Here is an 18,159-nt window from a genome sequence, read left to right as displayed (position 1 = left end):
AAAAAAAAAAAAAATCAAGTTATTGAGTGTAAACTGTTAAGGTCTCCTTAGGGTTAAAGAAACTGAAGAAAAAGGAAAAACAAAAAATATATATATATATATACGAAGCTGAACAGCAGAAAAACACAAGCGAAAAGCAAAGCACTAATCATGATTGTGTGTAAACGTAAAATTAAAACCTTCCTTCTATTCCTGTGCTCCAACCAACACACCAACACACCCCCCCCTTTTTAATCACACAGCCAGCCGACTTATCCGCTTCGCGTCAAAGTGTAAATTGTTCGGTGTGATCTTAACCTTACACGATACCTCGAAAGGAACAAAAAAAAAAAAAAAAAAANAAAAAAAAAAAAAAGAAAAAAAAGGATACCTTTTTTTTTTCTTTTTTTCTTTTTTCTAAAACATTTGCCAAGCTACTACACCAAAAGAAAGGGAAGGATATTTCTCTCGACACTCGTTTCCCAATCTATCGCCTTCTTTTCCTCGTTTCTCTTCCCCTTCGCCTTTAAGGTCTCTTCCCCTCTCCCTCTCCTTTTCCTCCACCTATCCCCTTCCCCTCGTCCCTCTTGCCTTGCCCCCAACTTTACTTCTGTCCCACCTGCTCCCTCCTAACCCTTACCCATACTTTAATCGAATCCTCTTCACCGTTTCCAACCCCCTGCAAAATCCAGTTCACTCTGGGTAACAAAAGAGTACTACTACTACTATTATTACTACTACTACTCTCCCGATATATCCCCTTTATCGAAAGATTTATCGTTAGATGTGAAAAATGAATATTTATCGTACGGATGATTGTAAAACGTGCGTAAAAATTATGATTGTCGTTAAAATTAAAATTTACGGTTATTAAAAAAAGAAAAAAAAAAAAGAAAAAAGTTGTATACGTCGCGACGATTCTGCGAACGCGTTCTCTAAGCCCAGGAGCCGATCCGCTCGTCGTCGTCGATCCACTCGTTCCCGCGAACGTTTTCTTCTCTTTTTTCCTTTTTTTTTTTTTTTTTTTTTTTTCGCCACGACTCGATGAAGAAAACGAGACATCGATTCGTTTATCGTCCGCGAAATCGGTTATGGATCGGTTACGGATTATTTCATCGATGCCTCGATTCAAAACTTTTTTTTTTTTTTTTTACTCCCTCCCCCCCCTATCATTCGATTAAATATTCCATAAGAAGGAATATGAAATTTGACGCGAGACGAATCTCATTCTCGTCCTTCGAGGCACGATCTACACGATCTAACGAACAAAATAAATGAATGAATAAAGAGAGAAAAAGAAAGTTTTTTTTTTCTTTCTTTTTTTTTTTTTTTTTTTTTTTTTATATACTTTCGACGCAACGCACAATAACGCTCTCGAGAACTCATCGCGTTATCACCGATACGCAGACGCGCGAAAATAATGAAAAAAAGTAACGGCGGGCGCGTCATCTTGGATCGGACGGGATCCCGGCCGGGCAAAAGAGGGTTCGAGAGAATGAGGATAGGGGAAATTTCTGGCTCGACGACGACGACGACGACGACGACGACGACAGCTACGACGGCTCCTGCACAAATTAGATACGCGCGAGAGGTATGAGCCTCGTTCATCGACGAACGGGACGATTGAATCGCGACAATTGGGACGATCGGCGCTAACGGCGTAATTAACGAGGCTGCCGTATAATGATTTCCCAGTGACACAGTCGCGTCAACGTGTCTGCCACGGCGATTTCGTTTAACGAGACTGAATGAAATTCGTTTTCGTCGGAGATTTTTTTCTCTCCGAGCAACGATTGGTAAAAAAATACGCCGTTTTTCTAAAAAAAAAAAACAAAGAAAAAAAAACAAAAGAAAAGAAGGAAGGAAGGAAGGAAGGAAGGAAGGAAGGAAGGAAGAAAAAGATCGTTATCTATTTTTGCGGACAATTATATTAATATTCGCTGGTGCGTAAAAGTAATTGGACAACGTTCTGTGATCTTTTCAAAACATCATCGGCGCCCGGACAAATTTTTTTCTTTTGTCCGTTTTTCGATAGAGCCGAGAAAAACTTTCGAAACTTTCGTTTCTGAACGGAAAAGGAGTAGGGTGGATAACGAGGTCGCATAGATTAGGGCAGATATCGTTGCCAACGCGGCTGTAGGAAAGCGAATAGAAGCGTCGATTTATTTGTTTTATTTTCTTTTTTTTTTTTTTTTTTTTTTTCTCTTCGAGGAAGACGGCGGGATAAAAGAGCGTGTCGAGATATCGAGAAGAATACACGAAGATGGAATATCCTTAGATGTTGTTTCGCGTTGATCGGTGATCGTGTTTGAATTTTGCATTGGAAAAATTGAAAAGGGTAAGAATCAAATTCGTCGAAGTGAATTAATCCCGAGGGAATAATTTTTTCGCGCTCGTAGATTTCCGGCCGTCTCACTCCACCGTCGCGGACGATACGCTGAAACGAAAATATCCGGCGAGAGACGGATTATTGGTCGAGGAAGGGAAGGAGAAAAAAAAAAAAAAAAAAAAAAAAAAGAAAAAGAAAAAAACGGGGGAAGAAAAAGAAATCTTTAAGAATTAAAAGAAGATATATTATATTAAAATATCTGTGATGTAAAAAGTAACAAAATTTTGATGTATATTTTTCACAAATTATTGTAACCAGCTAGTGTATATGTGTAAGATTACGGATATAAAAGAAGAAAAAAAAAAAAAAAAAAAGAAAGAAACAAATACTATTGTAATTACGGTGTGTGGAGACAAAAATGACGGAGTAAGAGAGAGCGGAATTTGAAAACGCCAACAAAACAAAAAGAAAAAAAGAAAAAAAAAAGAAAAAAAAAACAAAACAAAGGAAAGGAAAACCGAAACAAAATATTGAGGGAGAAGCGAGATCGCGAGATTATATACGTTTATCCACACCGGTGGTCAGACGGGACCAAGATGGCGGGCATTGCTCGGAAAGTCGGGTCCAAAGATTCTCGTTTTTTCAAAGCTTTTTGCTCCATTTCGTTTAAGGTCGCGATATATTTCCTTATTACTTATTCTGGGGAACGGAACATTCGACCATCGAATCCTTCTCATTCTCATTGAAACGCGTCGAGAAAGGGCGGGAAAGATGAGAAGGGGAGAATTTTGAGATAAATTTTTCGCAATATAAATTCTTCATCGTTGAAATTGAATCATTTTTATAAATCGTTTCTTCGTTGATACGTCTGTCTCGTAAAAAAAAAAAAAAAAAAAAAAAAAAATCGGATGCTTCTCCATCAAAAACTGGAAGATTTGGTCCGATTGGCCCTGAAACGGCTCAATGTCAGCTACCTCACAGAGTATCGTCACGTTTGGTATGGTTTGCGCAGGGGATGTTCGCGTGTTTCGGTTTCCGAAGCGAAATTGGATGGCTGCCCAATCAATCTCGATTCGTTTCTTTATCAACACGATCGTTCCTTTTAAAAATTATATATCTGTGGATCAAAATGCGGAGAAAAAACAAAACAAAATTTCATTTCGCCTCGACGATTAAGTAGAAGAACGGAATTTTGAACGGAACAATCGATCGACCATTGGCCAATCAGTTTCTTCGAACGGTAAACGCGCGAACTTCATTGGAGTGGGGGTCGTGTGTAGAAATGGTCTAAACAGTTCCAAATTGTGCCTAAGTTTCGACGTTACGTTTTTACGACTCGCAACAGAACGAACGACGAATGTAATAACCGTAGCAACAAACTGAAGTTTTTTAGTTCGATGGTGGGGTTGTTCCAAAAATAATAATAAAAAAAAAAAACAAAAGAAAGGAGGCAGTGAACGGGATAGAGGCAAAAAAAAAAAAAAAGAAAGGAAAAAAAAAATAAAAAAAAATAAAAGAAGAAGCGATGGACGACTTTTAAGCTAAATTTTTAAAAAAAAAGTATATTACCTCCGTATATACGTTCCAGGGCCGTCCGGCCGCCATCTTGCGTTCATTTTTACGTTCCGTTTTGTCGAATAAGTGCAATTAGGTACACTGACATCAAACACGAACAACACAGACACGCAACTTCTCAACTCTTCGACACGCGCATTCACATACACATTCCACACTTACTTACACGCATACACACGCATGACAACAGACGTCGAAGAAAAATGATGAAAACGAACTGTTACGCGCTAGGTTACCGTGTTTTTAAATTCTATTTTCAATTCACGCATTCTCGAATGTTAGGATTTTCGTGATCAACGAAGAGCTGGCCTGTCGTTCACATAAGGATACACGTACACGTATACATACACACGTACAGAAACACACGAACACTTAATTCACACATACTCGCATACACTGCAAATAGCAGCCGACGTCGATTCGACGACAAAGTATGATATACGCCACTTTCAGTATCTTCGAACGCTCGTGCTTTTCTTCGTTCAATTTGGTTCTAGCACGATTATTCGTACGGTGACGTTTTTTTCGTACAAAAATTTAACGATCGCTCGTATTTGGATCAACGGGCATTTATTCGCGTTTTTCAACCGCGAAAGAAAAGAAAACGAAGGAACGAGGCACGCGCCCGATCGAGGATCGGAAAGGGGCGGAAGAAGAGAGTGGAAGAAATTACCGCCTGAACCAACGTATAGAAACCGAGATGGTACGGTCCGTCAACGGTCGAAAACTTGGTACCTTTCTAATTGGCTTTAATGATAAGCTCGTTGATAATTCGTAGGCTCTAGTCATGCAATGACTCTAAAAAAAAAAAAAAAAAAAAAAAGACGAGAAGTCGTCCCCCTCCCCCCGAGAAGCGATAGCGGGCGATCTTCATCGTAAATTCGTATACGTTAAAACCTGACGACGCGACGCGACAAGAAGAAGAAACTTTTACCGATTTGTGTTCAATGGGCGAACAAGTCGACAAGGCGTCGATTCGACGTCCGGCTCTGTACACCGATATATAATTATATATAGAAACTTCTAACGCGTACGCGCGTTGAGCCGCGCGCACGCGCGATCGCGCGCGCGACCCACGCGCAAGGGAAGGAATCTAAATAGATAGGTAGATAGATATACGAGAAAAAAGAAGAAGAAGAAGAAGAAGAAAAAGAAGAGAAAGAGAAAGAAAAAGAAAAGGGAAGAAAAATCGGAATCGATTTGAAAGCGCGAGAATGAGGAAAGAAAGAGGGAAAGCCAGTGCTCGACCACGCCTCCGACAACAGTCCGAATCGCGGATTCTCCTCGTATTGCGACTGACAGCGATTTCTTTGCAGAGCTCTCTCGCGACAATTGCGGAAACGAACGAGCTACGCGAAATCATCCGTTCTCGCTGCCTATTGGAAGAAAATTCTTTTTTTCATTATCGGGCACGCGATTCGTGTGCTCTTCGATTCGGGACACCCGCGGAAAGACAGCTGCGATCGGTCGGTACTCGGTCGGCATAGACGCTCGTACTGCTTATCGACGCATTTTGATTAAACCTTTTGTCGAATATATTTTTCGTGTATCGTTGCGCGAGTCGGCGATTATTCGATCGTCGGATCGATCAATCGGGATAAAATTAAAATCGGTTCGGTTGATGAAATTCGATGTTTCGGTGAATCTAAAAAATAGAGAGAGGGAGAGAAAGAAAATAAATAAACGTATATAGAGCGATGTAAAGAAAGACGCGCGATCGCTGCTGCATATATCCGTATATCAACGGGCGTCAACGGGTGAAAACGGGAGTTCGTGAAATAAATATATTATTCGTCCATCAAAAGGTGATGTATTCTTTAAAGTACAATTACTTCTTGTTCCATATATACGAATCGAAATTACTTTCATGTTCCTATTTCGAAGTTTAAGGGGAGCGAACTGAGTCGAGTCTTGTTTGCGGCTAGAGCGATGCGTCCTCGTCGGTCGCGGATCTCATATTTCCGCGAAGGTGGCGGGCCAGATCGGAGGCGGTCGGTCACAACACTGACTATGCCTAGAAAACTTTTTCGACTAGTAGGCGTTAGGAAAACAAAAAATGGCGCCGGTACTACAGTTACAGTTAGCACCGGTAGTACTCGTAGTTTGGCGCTTTAGTTGTTTGTATATCGCGTTCTTTCGTTCCTTTTCGTTTTTTTTTTTTTTTTTTTTTTTTTTTCTTTTTTTTATATATCATCATCGTCACTGTGTAAGCCCGACCTCGCCGCGCAAAAATCCGCGTCAAGGCGGGAAATCGGGGATGGACCGGGGTTGAACGCGAGGGAATGGGATGAGCCGCGCGAAACAAAGCCAATCTTTTCATTCGTATGTATCATGCACGTAACGAGTAATTATATATCGTATCATTGGGAAGATTAGCGTGGCGCCATATCGAAACGATTGGTTAAAATCGGCTGAAATGACGAACGAATCGGAACTTACGGTGGTTACTTACCTCGATGTTTCAATCAAACCTGTTTGTACCAAAATCACACAGCGCAGTGAAATCACACACCGCACCGGAAATTCAAAGTACGACCAACTAGTTACGGACCAAGTACGCTGAACTGCCGGTGAATTAATCAAAAGACACGTCCGTGTGGCGACGCGTTACGTATACGAGAGACTTTTTCGAGAGATGTTCACCGTGTGTTCTCGTTCTTTGTTTCATTCCCGAACCAGGATTCCGGGGTTCTTCCAATCGTTCCCCACCTTGGCGAGAATACGTAAACGCGTCCCGCCGAAATTCAACGAGGCGAGGCCGGGCACGTTCCGATGCGCTACAAAGTTTTTAAAAGTTTAAAAGAAAAATACGCGAGAGCGAAAGAGATAAATTAAGGACAAGAAGAATTAAGCGAAAAAAAGATAAAACAAAACAAAACAAAAAAAAAAAAAAAAAAGAGGAAAAACTAAGAATCCAAATCGGATCTAAATCCCCCCACGCTCCGATCCCTCCGCACCGAAATCCACCATTTTTTGGACATGATCGTCATATCCATCCACACGAGCAAACCCCTCCCCCTCCCTCCGGACAACCTATGGCAAACGCAATTTGAAAAAAAAAAAAAAATTCACCTTGCATTTTCCGACCACACACGCACACTCAGTGACACGCTAAAAACGAACACCAGAAGTTAATAACAAATAATACACGCAGTCTGCTTTCTACATACAGCTACAACAATATTGCAGCCTCCCGATACCAGTCGTCTCCTTACAGTTTAAAGCGGGGTGCGTTCGTGACAGACGCCATTTCGGCCCCGATTATCTCGTCGATCGCCTTCCTTTCCTTTTATCTCGCCTCGGGAACGCGCCTCGACGATCTGTCGCGTGGTTCGATCGAGATCGAAATCGCGATTTTTTACGTATCGAACACAATAATAACATACCTAGGCACAAGGTGGAGAAAGGTGATCGATTCGAAAGGGGGGAAGCTCGACACGAACGAAGACGACACCGCGTTCCGCTCGGGGCCGGTGGCGTCGCAAAACGTCCGATCGTTTCCCTGCGCGTGCCTACGGGTTGCATACTCACCCGGGCACTTGTGAACAATGCAACCGGCAACACATACAAGCAGCAACAATAGACATCTCTCTCTGTCTGAGCAGGGCACGTCGCGATCGCTCCACGCGGCCTCTCGCTGCGATCGCCGTGCGTCCAAGTTATACAAATATACAAGCCACTAAAAAAAAAAAAAATCTATACATCTCATATTATATCCAACAGTGATCAACGCAAACGCAGATGCCACGAAGAGCAATGCAAACAAAAAAATAAAATAAAATAAAATAAAATAAAATAAAATAAATAATAAATAAATAAAAATAAAAATAAAAATAAAAATAAGCAAAGGATCGCCCGGAGCCCGCATCGTCGCGATGCAATCACGCCTTGGTTGAATCGTTTTTCTCCGATTCGGCTCGTCTCGTTTTCCACGATCGCCGGATTCGAGGAACGATCGATGCGCGTGGCTTTAGACGATCGGGATCGGGTGAAAGTCCCCTTCAAATCAAAACCCGCAGTCAGCACAGAAATATAAACGATAAGTGCAGAGGAAACAAACTACTATAGTAAACAAAAAAAAAAAAAAAAGGTACATATTATATATATTATATATATAAATATATATATATATATTATTAATTATTATTATTAATTATTATTAAACATACATAAAAGAATATTATTAACAACACAAAGAAGTACTATATTACTACTATTATTAATTATTATGATTCTTATTATAAATTTAATGAAAACAATGATAACATTCCAACCGTCAATGTGCCACACGACTTTTTATATGCTCTTAAAGAAAAAAAAAAAATAAATAAATAAATAAAAAAAAAAAAAAATAAAAAAAAAAATAAAAAATATTAGAGGGAACGCGAGATTTTGCGATAATCGTCGTTGGTGATCATCGGAAAAGCAGCGCGGAGGGAAAACGTTTTTCGTATCGTTGACTGAGAACCGCGTGTAAAGCGAGGCTGTGAAGAAAGATCGGGACCCTTCTTCGAGCGTACCCTTCTCGATTAAAAAGAAACGATCGTTACGGATCAAAGAGAAAATAAGGAAAGGTGCACACATTGTGAGGGGCGAAAACATTGTCGCCAATTTTCCCCTACGATTAAATAATAATAATAATCGAGTGCTCTCTACACGGTGAAGCTTCGAAGATGGCGCGACGCGCCTTCGTCTCGTCGTTTCCCCATTTTCAAAAAAAAAAAAAAAAAAAAAAGAAAAAAAAAGCAAAAAAAAAGAAAAAAAAGAAAGAAAGAAAGAAAGATAAAATTATCCTCGAGACGAAACGTCGACGCGAAAACGAGCCGTCTTGCCGTCTATTTCCGTATATTTCCTGGTCGACGACGGGATCGATCCTTAAATAGGGCATACTTAATCGTTTCGACGAATTCCCCCCCCCCCTCTCGATTACGACGATTGTCGTCGTATAACGAAGCGCTTGTTCCGCCTAGCTCTATACTATATATATATATATATACATACATACATATATATATATATATATATATATATATACACATGCTAACGACCAGACTCATTGATTTAATTACGCGTATTAATTGCTGTTACGTTTGTTCATTATTATTATTAATATTATTATCGATATTTTTATTAACATTGATATAGTTACATTATTATTTTTTATTACCGCTATTTTTTAATAAGTAGAATATATACTCTCAGAATATATTACTATTATTATTATTATTATTATTATTATTATTATTATTATTATTATTATTATTACTATTATTATGATTATTATTATTATTAGATATTAATTATTGATACCGTTGTTAGAAGGCGTCTGTGAATTCGACGGGCATGCGTTCGCGAACGAATAACAGACACGCACGCATACGTCTATATGTTATACCATTATCATTATAAATATTATCTTCTATTATTAGTACAGTTTAGAATTACATTGCAAGAATACTAGTTAGTCCGCGAGCCTTTCAAAAATTTACATCACTCGTAAATATAGGAATGCATATACATATTAGCATGTATAAGGATCGTAGGTGGGCGTGTCTGCGTTAACGCGAATATAATCGTGCGTTTGTTAATAGATTAGTTTACGTGGTACTTATCATTAATCATCCTCACCTATCTCATTATCGTTATCATCGAATCATCTGTATCGTTATCATTGTCCTCCTTACATATCGTTTCCCGGATCATCGTTACTTTTACTATTATTATTATTATTATTATTATTATTATTATTATTATTATTATTATTATTATTATTATCCTCATCGTCGTCATTATTCATCATGATCGTTACGTATTCGTTAAGATTATCGATTAGTTGTTTCAATTTTAAAAAAAGAAAAAAAAAAAACACGCACGAAATACGATCAATTTCTTAAGCATACGTACGTTCATCTTCTTTTTCTTTTCTTTTTTTTTTTTTTTTTTTTTTACACATTCTAACATGTTTTTTTTTTTTTTATATTTTTAAAATAACGCGAGGCCCACGAGACAAACCCAAGTGCAATCTTTTATTTCTTGTTACTTTTGTCGTAGATTACTTTCCCGTTTCTTATCCCGACTCCGGCCCGTGAACACCTCCCATTCGTTGTTAGTTTCTTCTACGAATCTAAGCTTTTCTTACGTAGCTCTATCGAGTTTCTTCTCTCCTCGCGCCTCTCTCTCCCCTTCCCCTCTTCTTTTCGTTCAAAGTACTTATAGTTCTCTCGCGAACAGACAGAGGAAACGGTCGAGTAATACGTTCATACCTGGAAAAGGGGAAACCTTCAAATACCACCGATTTTATTTCAAGCTTCGTTATCGATTGTTCTTATTTGTCTTTTTTCTTTTGATCGCTTCAATCTTCTCCTCTACTACTGTTTCTTTTTTTTTTTCCACAAATTCCTCGGCGCGCGTCGATCAAAGTCGAAGAAAAAAAAAAAAGAAGGAAAATAACGTTCGATCGATCATTCTCTCCAGTCGTTTCGGTCATTCCACGATCATTCCGTATTTGTTTTTAAAAAAATTTTTTTTTCTACTCAGCCTGTGTTTCAACGGGCACAGACGATCCACTGGAAGAACGATGGATGTTCGAACGATCTTTCGATTCGCGAATGCGCGATATATCTCGCATATATCCGATTCTTATCGAGGATAAACGAAACACGTGAAAAACGTGATCGATGCTGCGCGCGCCGTTTCCTTTTTTCGAAAATCTCGATAACTTTCCCTTATTTTCTCTTTCGTTGGACCGATAATATAATTAGTGTTAGTGTTTACCATCGGCAAACAGGGCATTCACATCGTATATCGAATCGAGAAGTTGAACACGAGTGACGAGGAGTTTAACGAGTGAGTCGCGTCGAGAGGCGAAGATTAAACACATTCCGCGGAAGATCTTCGTTCCGCAGCTCTTCTCTTTTATATTATAATAATAATAATAATAATAATAATAATAATAATAATATTAATAATAATAATAATATGTCCGATATGTGGACGTTCGCGCGTCTCTTCGCGCTGCTTTGCCACGTCGAAGGCGCGATCGTTTAAACAACTTGTATAATCTAATTTGGGCATAAAATCGCGCGAACACCGGCACGCGGTGTTTGCCCGTGCGTCGAATAGAGATCAACCTTGTACATACCGCGTATAGACATTATGCATCACTTTCTGTAAAACTGACACGTACACACGTACACATCAAATCACCACAATGCTGCGATTACGACACGATTACTAACCTTACCGGTACAATACTGTTTTTCCTTCATCGAGTTTTCAACGATTACGATGATATTTTCTTTAAAAAAAAAAAAAATTCATCGAATCGCGAAACAAGATCTTTTCAGCCATATTCTTTTTCGTCTAAGTTTGCTCGATACTCGTTTGATGCGATAGATCGAACGAATATCGAATAACGTTTGACGAGAACGCCCTCTTTCTTCTTTTAGATGGAAACTCGGGCAAAAATCGAAGAAGAAAAAGAAAAAAAAGATAAATATAATTGCAACAGTCCCCTGGTCCCTAAGCACTCGTTGAACACTCGTCTAATCGCAACAGAGCCAGTCTTAAATGTCTTGTAAAGTAACAAAAAAAAGCGGAGCAAAACCGTGGACGCTTTCGCGCAGGCGTATTTCGGCGTGGCGTATCTATCGTTTAATCTCGCCTGCCGAAAGCTTATATTTCTTAGGTAGCCCTTGTGTATAGATGATGCTAAGTTTCCAGTGTATCGATATGTACGGTGTATTTCCGACGCGCAAGTTCGATCGGTTCGATCGATCGACCATCGACATAACCCCCCCACCCCCCACCCCACAGAACGTAGCCGATATTAAGTTTTCATTTATATATATATCTATCTTTCTCTCTCTCCTTTCTCTCACCTCGCCCCTTTATATCGTAATCGCTCGTATCAAGTACAATGCAAGTGTAACAGATACACATTCACGGATAAACTTTTTTGCACGCAGTAAGAATACATATATATATATATATATAAAAAAAAAAAATGAAATAATCTTCTTCGTACCTTCTCGCAGTCGGATCCGAGTCTGATCGCGAATCTTCTTATACATTCTACTCTTGTATCCCTGCCCTTGTCCGTTAGCCCTACCTCTCTCCTTATTTTTCAACTCCTGTTTCGTTGAGCGGCATATCTCGTAGAGTTTAAGAGAACTTTGTACGGGCCGAGGCGTGCCTATGGTCCGGTATTACCCGCGATTCTCCGCGATTCTCTGCGGTTTTGATCGTTCGAGAAAAAACGGCGAGTCTCGAAGAAGCGGGCGATCGATGCATTCCCGCGAGTAGCTAGGCGCTACGGTTAGGTATACGTCGTCGAAATCTGGACCCCAGGTTGTCCTCGCCTCTTATAGACGTAACACTTTCGCGTAAGCTCGTAACCAGAAAGATCATATATAAAGAAATTGACGGTACACGCATACGAATACACGTATACACGAAGGAAAAGGTATACACGAAGTACATTGAAGTTACGAGAAACGTCTGGCAACACACGACACACCGATGCAGTTACGCGTGAAATAAAACGGATATACATGTATACACGGGCATATAACGTGCACATACACTTACATTCATACACATGACACGGAGACAAGTACCCACACAGACGTGCGCGCGCATATACGTTTCGTAACGAAGTATACAGTCTTAGCGCAGTGTTTCATATAGTTAGGTAGGAAACGTCGAGAGAATATTTTTTATATTCCACATGGATTTTACAGTTATATATTATCGTTTCGTATCGAAAGGGAGGAGTTTAAAAAAGGCGCGTCCAAAGCGTTACATAGATTATATATTATAAATACGAGACCTCTCGATATACGTGTCGCCATTTATTGTTTACACCGCGATGATTATATATCGATTATCGGTCATTCTTATAGGCGGTAGGCGCTGTCGTTTATATATATATACATATATATATATATATATACACACACACACATATAAATATATCTATATATATATATATAGATTAATATTAAAGCGGCGCGCAGAGGTCACGCGCGCGTTTACGCGGTGTGTATATGCGCCGCTAATTAATCTCGTTGACGATTATTAATAATCGCGAATCCGCTAGGAGCAATCGAGCAAACGGCGTCGCGTTCGATCGTAACTCTGGGGAGGGAGGAGGGCCCTTTGAGTTCGTCCACGGTAACCCTACGTCCACGTGCGAGCGAAATCACCGGCCCTTCATTCGCTATACTAGGCAGCCATTCTCTATTTCACTTTTAAAGGTCGATCGCTCGTGCAATTTTTTTTTCGTTTCGAACACTTTTCCTTTTCACCCGTTTCGCGATGCAGGAGAGCTCGTTGGAGGAATGTAAGCGGGATCGATTCATTCAGACGATACACACAACATAACCTGTATCTTTTACGATACACACGTACACGTATACATAAACGAATACATACACGAATACATACACATGCTCGCGACAAATACACGGTACGGTTTATTATTTGTAAAAGATTCGCGAAACAATACGTATATACACGAAACACATACTTGTACCACAATTGTAATACATCGATAGACCAATCTTTCGAGAAGTAAGACGCAGTTACGAATGCGCTTGACCAATGTATCGCGTGCGAGATATATCGATATGCTTCGATCGAACGATGAGAACAGTCGAACGCGAATTGTATAGAAAGTTGACGTACGTAATCGTAGCGCGATTAGGATCGTCGTTGGGAGAGATTAAAATCGTGTTTTCTTTTTTTTTCTTTTTTTTTTTTCTTTAACTGAATTTCAAAATCGATATAATTTATTTGTTAATCGATTCACGGAATTATGTATACGGGGAAGAGAGGATATTCTGAAGTCGATGGTCCGCGATCGTCGATTCGTTCGAGGTATAAAAAAAAAAAAAAAACGATCGTATTCACCAGCGATGACTGCGTGCACCAATCGTCGGCAAATTTATTTCGATAATTGTTAAATTATAATCGTGGATCCGGCAGCCAATGGAAATTTATCGATGATCGCTCGCCATATTTCGATTTTTTATTAAACCGATAACAAAGAACCAACCGTCTGCCGCGAGTGATCGTCGATAAAGAAAATTTTACGGTATTCGGGGGAGGCAAACATTGATGCATGAGTCCTCGATGGTCTAACGGAAGCGGCTGTAAATGCGGTTTGAACGGTTGAGATCGAAGCTTGATCGAGAGAGAGAGAGAAAAAAAAAAGACATACTTTGGGCATTCTTTTGAATCGCGTTCGAATGCGAATTGCGAATGAATGAGAGTGGCGAGTGACGAACAGATCGCAAGTACGTGGTTCGCAACTTTGAAACATGTGATACGTCGGTCGGCAGAATTGACTTCCGGTTATCGGGAACGATCGGAAGAAGGGAGAAGGGATGATTGGGAGAAAGGAAAAAAGGGGAAACGTAAGCACGAAACGAAACAACGTAAGCATATACTGGCAGTGGATTCGCTGGCTGACGCATTTTTTAAAGATTCTTTGAAGTAGGAACGCTCTTTTGTTGAAGGTTGATTGTTATCAAAATGGTTGTGAGGTTATAATGTTTGAAATGTGTTAATGATGCGACGCGAAAGTTCGATCGACCGATCGACACGACTTCCGGAAACGAAATCGATTCGTTCGATTAATCGATTATCGATTGCGATCGAAAGAAATTTTTTTTTTTTTTTTCCCCTCGTTTCGAGAAGCCGTGTCGATTGTCTCGCCGAATAGCAGACGAGGAGACGAGTAGGAAAACGTGCGTTCACGTTCCAAATTTTCTTTCGTTTTCTTTTTTTTTTTTTTTTTTTTTTTCTTCATTCGATTCGATTTCCACAAGTCATGAACATTCCTTTTAATCGAAGTTACATTTTTTTCAACATTACGTAGTTATTTTTGCTATTATGAATAGAATATACGAATGGTCGATCGGCCGTAGCATTTATTTCTCTAACATTTAAATTGAATTCGATTGGCGGGAGCGCACGTGTTCCCCCAATATTGTGAAATTCGTCTCCGAGGAAGCGTGCAACTGGCATTACCCCGCATAAAGTCTGGTTCGAATTGTGTGTTCAATTTACGACAAATCGATGATGTTTTCCCGCGCTGTTTCCTTTCGATTCGAATAGATTTAAAGTAGAAATGAAAGATCTCGTGTAATTAAGAAGGAGCATTAACAGGTAAGACATCTTCGAATTGTGGTACGGAAGATGATCAACCAGGCCGTTGGAAAAATGTGCGACTGATATAAACCAGTATTCGTGCGAGAAATAAATTGTAAAATAAAATTCGCGTAACCTAGCCTTAATGAGAAAGATTAAAATTAGATGTAATAGAGGCGGTGCCGCGAATGGCGGCCTCGCGTCGAAATTATCTCGATTGGCTGTAAAATATTATCGTGGAAAGTGGGAGCGACGGATTCGACGTTGGAGACAAACGCAAATCCTCGAATTTCTCGAAAAGATAAATCTATCCGAAAGAAACGTCGTTCGAACGTCGTCGTTCCCCTTCTCACGGTGATGTATCTAGTGAGAGTAATGTTACTAGGTAACTTAAGCGTATTTTAAAAAAGAAAAAAAAGAAAAAAAGAGAAAAAAGTATAAACGAAATGCCAGTTGTAAACAGTTTTTCTTTTTGAAAAGGAAGAAAAAAAGAAAAAAGAAAAAAGAAAAAAAAAGAAAAAGAAAAAAAAAAAGAAATACACGTCGGGAAAAAAGTACGGAAAGACATGTTCGATAAAAGGGAGAACATGTCTCGAGCGACGCGTCCATTCATTGCCGGGAAACGAAACTGTGCAACGAATTGGCAACACGAGTAGAAGAAATAGAAAATTGATGGAACAGAAAGATATGAAATTTTCGTTCGATACGAGGCGAAAGGAAAGTTTCCGCAAACGGCAAGAGATCGTATTTGGTCGCGCGATGTCGGTACGATCGGTTTTTCGTTTTTCTTTCTTTTTGATTATTTCGGACCGCCCGAAGGGAACGATCACAAGAGTTCCGCGAAACATGAAAATAGAGTGAACTAAGGTGATAGAGGGTAATAAGGATACAATATATAAACGGAAGCGAAAGAAAGGATAATGGCAGAGAAACGATGTTAATAATATACATATGTATGTATGGGCAACGGAACATTGTCATGTGTATACGCGAATTTACAAATTTTTCAAGAAACGACAGCTTTACCGATAGTTAAACAATAGATTTTTCGCAACTTGGGCACACGTAACAAACACCTTAAACATGATACACAATAACACTTACATACACGCATTACATGTAAAGCGATCCATGCGAAACAAAAAAAAAAAAAAAAAAAATTGTACGAATATAATGTTTGCAGTTAGGTGGGACCAAAAACAACTTTATATCTGTATGTGCATATCCAAGCAACGTGTAATTTAATTAATGAATTAATTAATTATCCATTATTAATGACTAGGTAAAGAAAAAGATCCATTGATAGCGATCAAGGACGAATGACGAATCATTAACCAATAATTAGATTATTAAGTTTGTTTATTGATGCATTATTATATAATATAATTATTATTATTATTTTTATTATTTTTATTATTATTATTATTATTATTATTATTATTAACTTTATTGTCTTTACGATTATTATTATTATCATTATTATTATTATTATTTTATTTTATTTTATTTTATTCTATTTTATTTTATTTTATTACGATAATTAATGACGACGATAATATTATTATTATTTAAATGACGTTTTAAGACATGATTATTTAGATACCGAATAGAGCAGTACGTATCATTAATTATTTTTAATTATTATTATTATTATTATTATTATTATTATTATTATTATTATTATTATGAAATATTTTGTTGTATTATTTTCAATAAAATCGATTGAAAATATTTAATTTCCTCGGTTTTTAATTTTTTTTTTATGCTTTTCCATTTGTTTCAGATTTCTTTTTTACAAGTGATTTCTTCTTTCTTTCAGACATTATATATCTCGGTTTCGATCATTTTCTAGGATGATAACAATTATAATCGAGGGATCGATTAATTATCGTTAATCAGAAAAGATAAATCAAAATTAGATTGGACAAGAAGAGGAAAGAAAGACTTGAAATCACTCCTCGCTTAAATCCTATCAATTTCTTCTTCCGTCCTTCTGTTTGATTTCTTATTTCTTCACTTTCTTTTTCTTTTCAGTTTCTTTTTATTTTTTTATTTTTTTTTTTTTTTTGATATATACAAATTTCATTGGCTGCATCTGTATACGATTTTTCACTTCACAGAACCCCTCCGAGAGCACCCTCCTCTTACGCTCCTTTCTCTTCTCTCTGTATCATGTCTCCTCTCTCCCTCTTACTCTCATGTATCTTCGGATGATTATCGAGACTCGGGAAGAACGGGGGAAGACGGAACTTTGAACGATTGAAGCAGCGCTATATTACTTAGTGTAAAGCTATATTAAACTTGAAAAGCAGGAAAGAAGATAAGGAAGGAGGAACGATAGAGGCAAAGATGTAAAAAAGAAAAAATAAAAAAAAATAAAAAAAAATAATAAAAAAAAAAGGGAAATTATATTGATGGATATGGTGTAAAGCGATCGAAACGACGAAATTCGGGGCAAAAAATGGAAACGAATGGAATGTTGTTAGGATACGAAAAATGCAGGGAAGAACGCGTGGAAGCAAACATGGAAAAAAAAAAAAANAAAAAAAAAAAAAAGAAGAAGTAAAAGAAAACTGAACGAACACGAATTAAATTACGGAAAACGACAACAAGAGTAACAAAGAGCCACAACTCAAATGTGAAAAAAAAAAAAGAATGAAAGAAGAAGAAGAAGAAGAAAACAGAGAGAGAAACAAAAAGGATAATAGTTGTAAAAGCCACACACATACGCGTACACACATACACACACAAATGTACTAAGTAAGTTCATACTGCGTATTGCCTTTCTGACTTCGGTGTGAAAAATATATAAATAAAAAAAAAAAAATGTCAGTCGTGCCGGGACTCGGGGATTTTCGAGCGACCGAATATAATATATAAGTATTTAAGTAGTAGAGAAGTATCCCGAAAAGTGGCGCGCTATCGGTCGCGTTTTCCGTTTCCCTTGCTTCTCTCTTCGCGTTTTCCTTTTCCTTTTTCTTTTCCTTTTTCTTTTTTCTTTCTGAGGGGGGAGGGAGGGAGAATAGGAGAGAAGAAGAAGGAACGAACGGGGGAAGAAACGTTGCTCTTTTCTTTTCTTTTCTTTTCTTTTTTTTTCCTTCTTTTTTTTTTTTTTTTTTCTT

At 38.4% G+C, this 18,159-nt stretch overlaps 1 protein-coding gene across 2 annotated transcripts in view; it reads left to right on the top strand.

Moving 5' to 3' along the window:
- LOC122712980 overlaps window positions 1-18,159 on the top strand; it is a 93,380-nt gene that overhangs the window by 72,922 nt on the left and 2,299 nt on the right. The window contains exon 1 of one of the 2 annotated variants that reach the window (XM_043933081.1): window positions 7-17,797. The exons of the other annotated variant lie outside the window; for it this stretch is intronic. The gene's annotated coding sequence lies outside the window, so the exon portion shown is untranslated. Of the gene's footprint in view, window positions 1-6; window positions 17,798-18,159 lie in introns of those variants that run through there. 2 annotated transcript variants of the gene reach the window in all.

The sequence above is a fragment of the Apis laboriosa genome, unplaced genomic scaffold (assembly GCF_014066325.1).
Source record: "Apis laboriosa isolate Shangri-la unplaced genomic scaffold, ASM1406632v1 scaffold21_cov150, whole genome shotgun sequence".
Lineage (NCBI taxonomy): Eukaryota > Metazoa > Arthropoda > Insecta > Hymenoptera > Apidae > Apis > Apis laboriosa.
Note: the sequence above shows the minus strand (reverse complement) of the source record. Positions and strands in the feature narration are given on the sequence as shown.